The sequence below is a fragment of the Lontra canadensis genome, unplaced genomic scaffold, assembly GCF_010015895.1.
Source record: "Lontra canadensis isolate GAN:19392208 unplaced genomic scaffold, GSC_riverotter_1.0 scaffold136, whole genome shotgun sequence".
Taxonomy (NCBI): Eukaryota; Metazoa; Chordata; class Mammalia; order Carnivora; family Mustelidae; genus Lontra; species Lontra canadensis.
The window spans coordinates 601,245-611,984 of NW_022631130.1; the positions used below are offsets into that span (position 1 = coordinate 601,245).

The 10,740-nt window shown below is 40.2% G+C and overlaps 1 pseudogene; it reads left to right on the forward strand.

Annotated features, from left to right (window-relative positions):
• The first annotated feature begins 9,955 nt into the window (after nucleotides 1-9,955).
• On the forward strand, nucleotides 9,956-10,317 carry LOC116858411 (annotated as a pseudogene).
• The last annotated feature ends 423 nt before the right edge of the window (nucleotides 10,318-10,740 follow it).

Genomic DNA, 10,740 nt, shown 5'->3' on the forward strand with positions numbered 1-10,740 from the left:
AGAGCTCAGTAAATATTTGTTCGACAAACGTCATTTTCTTCTAAGTTTCATACTCCTATGAGCTGCCTGAATGTACAGTACATATCAGTTCTGTTGCTCAAGCATCTCAGATATCGTTTTACTCATCACAGCTAGTTCTGAACTGAACTGGTATAAATAAAAAAGTTTATTTACACTTAAGGAATCCATAATATGAAGAAATCTTGAGGGAAAAAATTCTTTTAAAAACAGAATCTGGGAGCACCTGGGTGGCTCAGTCAGTTAAGCTGCTGCCTTCAGCTCAGGTCATGATCCCGGGGTCCTGGTATCGGGTCCTGCATTGGACTCCCTGCTCAATGGGGAGCCTGCTTCTCCTTCCCCCTCTGCCCCTTCCCCCTTCATGTGCGCTCTCTCTCTCTCAGAAACTAATAAAATCTTTAAAAAACAACAAGAGAATCTGTTGGAAAAGGCAACTAGTGCTCAAACTCATCTTACATTTCCAGACTTTAATAGTTGTATGCTAGTCCACAGCTGGCCCCAGGAGGGGCAGGTCCGGGGGCCCCAGAGGCAGAGTGACTTTGAGCAGCATAGACATTGTTCCATTAAATGTGCATGTGCAGGGGCGCCTGGGTGCTCAGTGGGTTAAAGCCTCTGCCTTCGGCTCAGGTCATGATCCCAGAGTCCTGAGATGGAGCCCCGCATCGAGCTCTCTGCTCAGCGGGGAGCCTGCTTCCTTCTCTCTCTCTGCCTGCCTCTCTGCCTACTTGTGATCTCTGTCTGTCAAATAAATAAACAAAATCTTCATAAATAAATAAATAAAGAAAGAAAGAAATGTGCATGTGCAAAGGGAGGCTGGGGGCCTCTGACAAGACCCACCCAGATAAGCCACAGCTCCTCTGTCACATCTATCAGGCTCCGGTCCATTAGTGTGAAGCCCAAGCCTGCAGGCACAGTAGAGATCAACCACACGTCTTTTCCCCTGGGAACACTCCAAGTTAGCAACATGAACATACTCGGAGCCCAAGGATTCTGCTGGATAGGAAACAGGTGGAGGAGACTCGTGGGAGAACAGGGGCCTCCGATTAACATTAGTCTGAGAAGCTTAGACATGAAACAAGTTGAAAAACCCAAAGTTAAAGGGAGTGTGGCATGCTGGTTTGAAGAGCATAGACCGTGGCATCAACCACTCAGGTTCAAAGACAGTCTCCCATTTACTAACCGTATCATCTTGGGCAGTTGCCTCACTACTCTGGGCCTCAGTCTCCTGATCTATAAACTAGAGTAGATAATAATAGTACCTCCTTCATAAAGATTTGTGGGGATTAAATGAACTCATCTCTGCAAGTAGTTCTCAAACATGTTGGACTTTGTTTTACATTCATATAAAGTACTGAGGAAACGAAAGAGATTTTATTTACATCTATCAATATTTACCACACTGGAAGTGAAAATGAAACATTTTTTTAATTAGCTATAATTCATTTAAAAATCAGTAAGAAAATTATGACATATTAACATGATGTATCTTTAGGGAAACAATTTTCCAAAACAAAAAATAATTATGGAGACATCTGTACCCAACCACAATAAAGCAGCAGGAACCAGACAAAATATATGAAACAAAAATACATAAAACTAATGTGTTCAAGATACTGAACATCAGGCAGCCAAGGACAATGATCATAAGAGACAGGAAACAAGCAACTGAACCTGCGATTGTCCCAGCTCAGTGCTTCAAGGGCACTTCCAGGCCTTCGTCCACAGAAGAGGGTGAAGGTGAGTGGACTCCCATAGTCAAAGAAATGGAGCTGAGAGTCCAGGGGACCAGAGCAGCTAGACTTTGCAGGACTGGTACTGGGAAGGAGAAGGCTACACAAAGAGAGAGCTCCAAAGATCTCTAGGGGATCCCCCTCCAGTCTTCAACTGAGTATGATAAGCACATGCATGTGCTCCTGGACAAGAAAGAGACACCTGGAAGAATCCAGGGAAATAGTGCCTGGCACTCACATAAGGCAAAGAATAATGCCTATTTCCACCATATTCAGAAATACCAGCATAGATTATGAACTACACAAACTGAATACAGAGCAAGAGACTGAAAAAAGTGAAGAAAATCTCAGGGACCTGTAACAATATCTCAAAAGAGTAAAATGTTGACAGTAGCAATTTGTTTAAGCTATGTATAATATGACTTTTTAGAGCAACCACTAAAAAAAAAAAAATCTATGCAAAGAGGTATACAAAAAAAAAAAAAAAAACTACAGATAAACCAAAGTGGAATTCTAAAAATGTTCGAGAATTACGTAAGGAGGCAGGATAAAAACGAATGATCTATCAATACACACAACCTGGACATATCTCAAGGTCATTATGGAAAAAGATTATAAACTATAACAGATTCCATTCATACAACATCCTTGAAAGAACAAAAGTATAGAGAATGAAAACAGGTGAGTTGTTGCCAAGAACTGGAATGACTGGGACAGATAGTAAGTGTGACTATAAAAGAGTTTTCTGATTCATGAACGTGGGCTTTCTTTCCATTTATTCAGATTTTAATTTCATCGAATGATGTTTGTAGTTTTAAGCATACAAGTCTTATACTTACACTCCTTTAGAGAGTTTATTCCTAAGTATTTTAGTATTTTATGTGATTCTAAGAGGAGTTGTTTTCTTAATTTCCTTTTGAGATTTCTCATAGTTAATGTACAGAAATATATTAAGTTCATATATTAATCTTGTGTCCTACAACCCTGCTGAACTTATTGTTTCTAATAGTTTCATAAGGGATTTCTTAAAATTTTCTACACACCAGATGTCACCTGCAAATAGAGAGTTTTACTTCTTCCCTTCCAATCTTGAGGACTTCTATTTATTTTTCAGTCTATTTTTCCTGACTAGAACAGCCATTACACTGCTAAATAGAAGTCTTGTTCCTAATCTTAGGCTGAAAGTAGTCTTTCTTCATTAAGTATATTAGCTGAGGGTTTTTCATAAGTCCCTTTACCAGGTTGAGGAATTTCCCTTCCATTCTTGGTTGTTCGCATGTTTTATTGTGAAAGGGTATTGGATTTCGTCAAATGCTTTCCCTAAATCAGAAAGATCAAAAGATCATATCACCTTTGTCAATTTGATTAATGGTTGATGTTTATATATTATTCCAACCTTGCATTCCTGCAATAAACCCCACTTGGTCATGATGTATAAACTTTTGTGTATGTTGCTGGATTTGGTTTGTTAATATTTAGCTGAGGATGTTTGTGTAAATTCACAAGAGATGTTGGTCTGTAGTTTTCTTTTTTGTGATGTCCTTCTTTTGTTTTAGAATCAAGTCCTTGATCTCATAGTATGAGGTGGGAAGTGTTTCCTCCTCTTCCATTTTTGGAAAAGTTTGTGAAGGATTGGTGTCAATTCTTTAAACATTTGGCAGAATTCTCTAGTGAAGCCTCTGGTCCTGGGTTTCCCTTTGTGGGTAGTTTTTCCATTACAAATTTAATTCTTCATTTGTAACAGGTCTGTTCAGGTTTTCTGTTTGTTCTTTAGTTTGTTTGGGTAGTTTATTGTTTCTATGAATTTGTCCATTTTGTCCAGATTAACTAGTTTGCCAGTATAGAATTGCTCATAGCATTCTCTTACAGTCTTGTTTTCCTTCTGTAAGATTGATAGGAATGTCCTTTCTTTCATTTCTGATTTTATTTATTTGAGTGTTCTCTTTTTTTTGTCAGTTCAGCTAAAGATTTGTTAGTTTTGTGGATTTTTCAAAGAACCAATCTTTGGTTTCATTGATATTTTTCTATTTTTTTTTCCTCTTCTCTATTTATTTCTATTCTAACCTATATTGTTTGCTTTCTTCTGCTTGCTTTAGACTTAGTTTATCTGTTTCTAATTTCTTAAGGTAAAAAGTTAGGTTACTGATTTGAGGATCTTTCTTCTTCTTCAGTGTAGACTTTTATAGGTGTAAATTGCCCTCTCAGCACTGCTTTTGCTGCATCCTGTAAGCTCCTGTATGTTTGTCTTAATTTTCATTCATTTCAACATATTTTCTAATTTTTTTTACTCTTTGACCCATTTGTTCTTTAGGAATGTGTTACTTAATTTCTACATATTTTACAAATTTCCCAAATTTACTTCATTATAGATTTCAGAGTTTCTGATTTCTGTAATCAAGAGTTTCTGATTTCTGATTATTGATCAGAGAACTTTGTGTAATATCAATCATCTTCAGTTTATTGAGGTTTGTTTTAATGTCTAGCATATGATCTATCCTGGACAATGTTTCATGTGTGCATGAGAAGGAATGTACATTCTGCAGTTGTTGGGTGGATTGGTCTAGAGAGGTCTCCTTCCCTTTCCTGTGTTATTGTGATATGTACTATATCCATCTACATTGTAAACCCCAAAATACATTGCTTTAATTATTACTATACATAATCTTATGTCTTTTTAAATATCTGAGATGAAACTGAATCAATTATACATTTACAGAGTTTATTATATTAACCTTCTTATTTAGCATTTCTGATTCTATTTCCTATAGGTTTGAGTTACCACTTGGTGTCATTACTTTACTCCAAAAACTGCTGTGTTCCCATCTACCTCCTTTGTGCTATTATTGTCAAATAACATTTGTATGAAATGTTGACACATAGTATGTTTCTATATGCAAAAAGCCTAGCTATACAAGTATATACATATATCTTAGGTAATTACTTTTTAAATCTGTTAAGAGGAGAAAAAATAAGCAATTTTACTGTCTTTTGTAATTAACTGACATTGTTCTTCATGTGGATTTGAGTTATCATTTGCTTTCAGTCTGAGGAAGTTTTAGTGTTTCTTATAAGTCAGACCTGCCAGCAATAAGTTCTTTCAGCTTCCCTTCATTTTCTCTTTATTTCTTAAAAGATAGTTTTGCTGGATATAGAATGATTGGTTGATAGGTTTTTAGTTTAAGCACTTTGAATATGTCATACCACTGTCTTTTGGGCCTCCATTGTTTCTAAAGCATTTAGTTAGTTAGTTAGTTAGTTATTTTTAGAGAGGGAGTGAGAGAGGGGAGTGGGGACAGGAGCAAAGGGAGAGAGAATCTTAATCAGGCTGCATGCCCAGCGTGGAGCCTAACGCAGGGCTTGATCTCACAACCCTGAGATCTTGACCTGAGCTGAAATCAAGAATCAGACATTTAACTGACTGAACCACCCAGGTGCCCCTGACCTCCATTGTTTCTGATGAGCATCAGCTCTCACTCTTAATGCACTTTCCTGATATGTGATGCATTGTTTTTCTCTTGCTACTTTTATCTTCGCTGATTTTATCTTTGGGTTTCAAACCTTGTGACTATGATATGTCTGGGCATGGATCTCTTTGTTTGTCCTAGTTGAAGTTCATTCTTCTTGGATGTAGAGATTAATGCTTTTCATCAAATTTGGGAAATTTTTAGCCACAACTTCTAATAATTGTTATGCTCCCTCTCTCTTCTATCCATTATGCATATGTTGATACATTTAATGGTGTTTCTGATTTCTCTGAAGCTCTGATCATTTTTCTGCCCCCCCCATTTTACAGATTGCGTCATTACTCTGTCTTCAAACTCACTGATTCTTTCTTCTGCCAACTCAAATCCAATAACTTTTTCATTTTAATTATTGTACTTCTCATCTCCAGAATTTTTATTTGGTTCTTCTTTATAATTTCTATCTCTTTGTTGATATTCTCTATCTCACAAGATATTGTCATCAATTCTTCAAGTATGGTTTCCATTAGTTCTTCAAGAATAGTTACAATGGGGGCACCTGGGTGGCTCAGTGGGTTAAGCTTCTGCCTTCGGCTCAGGTCATGATCTCAGGGTCCTGGGATCGAGCCCCACGTCGGGCTCTCTGCTCAGTAGGAAGCCTGCTTCCTCCTCTCTCTCTGCCTGCCTCTCTGCATATTTGTGATCTCTGTCTGTCAAAAATAAATAAACTCTAAAAACAACAAAAAAAGAATAGTTACAATGGCTGCTTTGAAGTATGTGTCTACTAAGTCCAACATCTGAGCTCCTTTAAAAGCAGTTGGTTTCGGTTGTTTTCTTGTGTATGTATCACAATTTCCTCTTTTATTGCATGTCTCAAAATTGTTTGGGTTAAGGGGCACCTGGTTGGCTCAGTCAGTTAAGCAGCTGCCTTCGGCTCAGTTCATGATCCCAGGGTCCTGGGCTTGAGCCCTGCATCAGGCTCCCTCCTCAGTGGGAGCCTGCTTCTCCCTCTCCTCCATGCTTGTGCTCTCTCTTGCTATCTCTGTCACTATCTGGCTCTCTCTCTCTCTCTCTCAAATAAATAAAATCTTTTTAAAAAATGTGTTTTGGTTGAAAACTGACATTTTAGATATTATACTGTAGAAACTCTGGATACAAATTCCCTACATCCCCCAGAGTTTGATGCTGTTCCTTGCTTGGTCATTTATTTATTTCCTTAGTGACTTGCTGAACTAACTCTGTAAAGCCAATTTCCCCTTCTGATAGATTTTGTCTTGCTTTGATCTCTTAGCCTAGCTTCCTACTGGTCATCCCTGAGTTAATGTAAGCCATTTTGGTCAAAGATTCTTTTCCCTTTACCACTGAAAGTGAGTGTGTGTGTGTGTGTGTGTGTGTGTGTGTGTGTGTGTATGTGTCTTAGATTCTGCTATCACAGTTAAAGGAATTGTTTTATTTGTTCGTTGGTTGCTTGGCTAATTGGTTTTTGCCCATGTTCAGCCAGAGACCAGGGGCTTGGATTTTCCCCCTCCAATCATTCCCCAAAATGGTCAACCTTGGCCATGCACACAGTCTTCCAGACTCCAAAGGATTTGTGTGATTCTATGTTAAAGCCCAGCTTCCTGCATCAGAGTAGCTTATCGTTCAACCAGCGTTTGGTCAGAGGTTGCACGTAAGGCCCTTGTATCAGCAAGGCTTCTTCCCTGTGTTGATGGGTCTTTGTGCAGCCTGGGGAATGTTTCCAAGTCCACTCCATATCCTGCTGTGATTTCTTCTCAGTGGGTGAATGTTCTCTATACAAACTTCCTGACACCCAGGGTTGACAGTGATCTGAGGAGCATTCATCTTGGTATCTCCTTCTCTGGTTCTCTCTGTTAAACTTCTGGTTGCTGTCATTTTGCTTGTTGCCACTATTATAATGGAGCTATAGTCACTGTCTTAATTGCTCTTCACCAAAATCTCCACAGTTCTCAACAACACCCTTAACCAGAATTTCCCACCTGTATTTCAAAATAGTCAGTCTCCCTCAGTCAGAGCTGGGAGCTCTTAATCCTTATAGCCTGACTCTCCCTTGGAGAGAATCTCTGTACCCTGCACAGGATCTAGACATGTGGACAGCAAACCACTTATCTCAAAGTAACACTTCTATAAAAGTGATCTCTAGGGTGATGGTGCTCCTGTCTTCTTGGCTTGCCCCTCCTGCTGTAGAGCCTGCCCCTACAATCCAGCAAGGTAGGGACTGAGGTCCCAGGCTCACTCAGCTATAGTAGAACTTCTACCTGTAGTAGAACTTCTACTCTACAGGTCAAGTCTGGGAAGGGGAAGCTCTCCTCTTCTTGGGTGCCCCAAGTAGAGTACCTGGAATACTGTTTCTATAAGATGGAGCTGGCAGGGGAAGAATGGGCTATGACTCCGTTGCTACAGATTTCTTATTGATATTTAGTAGATTTTCCTGAATAACTGTTTCCCCGCCTGCTATATGCACTTAGTATAATTTCCAGGACTTTAAATTATTGTTTTGAATAATTTTTTTCCCATTAAATGGTTGTTTTGTCAGGGATTGAATCCACCATGCCCTTTACTCCAATATTCCAGAAATAGAGCCACCTCTATGATTCCTTTTATGACTTTTCATCTAGCAGTATCAAATGCATAAGTTTTACTGATTCCTCAGCCATTAGATGCACTTCTCTTATTAAGGTTGCTGATAACTTACCCTTTACAGATGGTCTAACAGTTTTTGTCATATCTAATTTTAAAGCACTGAGAAACAAATTTTGTCTTTCAAATTATTTAAATTCTTAAATTATTTAAATCATTCAATTCCTTTTTCTTTAAATTCTGGACTAATGGTCTTAAAGTGATAATGCAACAGGGGCGCCTGGGTGGTACAGTCAGTTAAGCATCCGACTCTTGGTTTCAGCTCAGGTTGTGATCTCATGGGTCATGAGACAGAGTGCCCTGTCAGGCTCCACACTCAGCAGGCAGTCTGGAGGCAGAGAACTGGAGACTCTCTCCCTCTGCCCCTGCCCAGGCTTGCGCACTCGCGGTCTCTCTCTCCCTCTCTCTCTCTAATAAATAAATAAATATTTTTAAAAATGAAACTAATATAATATCATTTGCCAATTATACTCCAATAAAAAAAAGATAATGAAAAAGAAAAGCATCCCATGGATTCTTGTTGGTGTGGTTCTTATAAAACCAATTGAACCATCTCTTGGAAGGTGGTAGCAAAGGTCAGGTGGCAGGGTTCTGGAGATCAGACATCTTAAAAGAGGGATGCCTAAATAGGAAAGGGAAATATTAATATAAAAGCTTTTTGTAAGTAACATACCAAGAGTTGAACCCTAAAAACATCCAATTCAATAAACTCCAAGAAGTTGGTGGAGGAAAATCTTTCAGTTATGCAGCAGCACTGCTTACTGAGTTTCTGAAAACTCCCACACTACATCTCAATGCTCCTAGTGATATTGCTCTAGCCTTGGTTGCCACCTAGAGCAGGCATGTGTGACCCAAGCCTTCTGCCCACTTGTCTAGGCAAATCTAGCTCACAAAGGGTCTGCTGTAGTGGGGAGTCCTTCCAGGTTTATAACGAGTCACCAGACTTCAGTTCACAGGGGTTCTCTGGAGCCTGGGGAAATGGCCAGATGACCTAGAGACCCAAAACAGATCTGGGTGGTCAAGCTTTGGTCTTGGTGATCCCAAATCAGGTGGGAGAGAGAGAAACTGGAAACATTCATCAGGGAGTTGGGGTCACATGTTGATGGAAACTGGAGGAATTAAAAATTTAGTAGGGACTGACAATTTGGGATAGGTAGCAGGATCCAGGCGAAAGTGCAAGTAGGTATCAAAATCGATTCTTCTACCATGTCTGGGAAGTCAACTCAATGTCTACCAGACCAGACAGAGTTTGCATCTTCATCAGTTACCTGCAATTTACCAAAAGGTGCAAAATGGCTCAAAGACAATGAACAGCACTAGACTCTGAATACCTAGAAGAATGTACTATGAACTGTCTTAGAATTTTCCATTGAAACAATTTTTTTCCTTCTCACTTTTTTTTAAAAGATTTTACTTATTTATTTGACAGAGATCACAAGTAGGCAGAGAGGCAGGCAGAGAGAGAGGGGGAGGCAGGCTCCCTGCTGAGCAGAGAGCCCGATGTGGGGCTCGATCCCAGGACCCTGGGATCATGACCTGAGCCAAAGGCAGAGGCTTTAACCCACTGAGCCATGCGGGTGCCCCATCTTCTCCTCACTTTTGGTCAAAAAATAATCTCAAAGAGAGATTAGTCTTGACCACAAAGTAAGGCTGGTCTCATTAGATTTGACCTGGATATTGTCACAGGTACAGCAAGAATGGTCATTTAGGGGTGCCTGGGTGAACCAGCCAGTTAAGTGTCCAACTCTTGGCTTCGGCTCAGGTCATGATCTCAGGGTCATGAGATCAAGCCCTGTGTAGGCTCTGAGCTCAGCTTGGAGTCTGCTTGAGATTCTTTCCCCTCCCTCTCCCTCCTCTGCTCCTTCACCCACTCACTCTTTCTCTCTCTCTCTCAAATAAATAAAATCTATCAAAATTTTAAAAAAGAAAGAAAAGGATGGTCATTTACCACAAGCCTTCCTGAGTTTGCTCTGCTGCAAGTCTTCATAAGAAACCTCAGGTCATACTTCCAGAAGCTTCTGGTGCACTCGTCCAGTGCAGACCTGGAACCTCTTTTGTGAAGCAGCAGCTGAGACTCCAGAGCTCACCATGGCTGACAAAAAGCCCAAGGAGTCAGGACAAGGACAACGAACACGTTAATGTGAAGGTGGCAGGACAGGATGGTTCTGTGGCACAGTTTAAGATTAAGAGAGAGACACCACTTAGTAAACTGATGAAAGCCTATTGTGCATGGCAGGGTTTGTCAAGGAGGCAGATCAGATTCTGAATTGGACGGGCAGCCAATCAACGAAACAGACGTCACTGCACACCTGGAGATGGGGGACTAAGATGTAGGTGATGTGTTCCAGAAGGAGACAGAGCATCTGCCACAAGGGGAACCTACTGCTTCACTCCAGACCAAGAAGACATTCTCAGTGAGAGAACCACAATCTGGTTCCACCATATCCTGACCACTACAGTAGAAGTTTTCTCAATTCTTTCATTTTCCCCTTCCCCATTCCTTCATTGTACAGGTGCCCCAAGTGTCTTGTTTAAATAAACTTCTTATTAAAAAAAAAAAGAATAAAAATAGAGGTGGGTGCCTGGGTGGCACAGCTGGTTAAGTTTGGGCCTTCAGCTCAGTCATGATCCCAGGGTCCTGGGATTGAGCCCCATTTCGGGCTCCTTGCTTCTCCCTCTCCCCTTCACTTGTGCTCTCTCTCACTATCTCTGTCATTATCTCTCAGATAAGTAAATAAAATATTTTTTTTTTAAATAAAATAAAGAGGTTGCCTGGGTGGTTCAGTCAGTTAAGTGACCGACTCTTGATCTCAGCTCAGGTCTTGAACTGAGTCATGAGTTCAAGCACCACATGGGCTCCATGCTGGATGGGA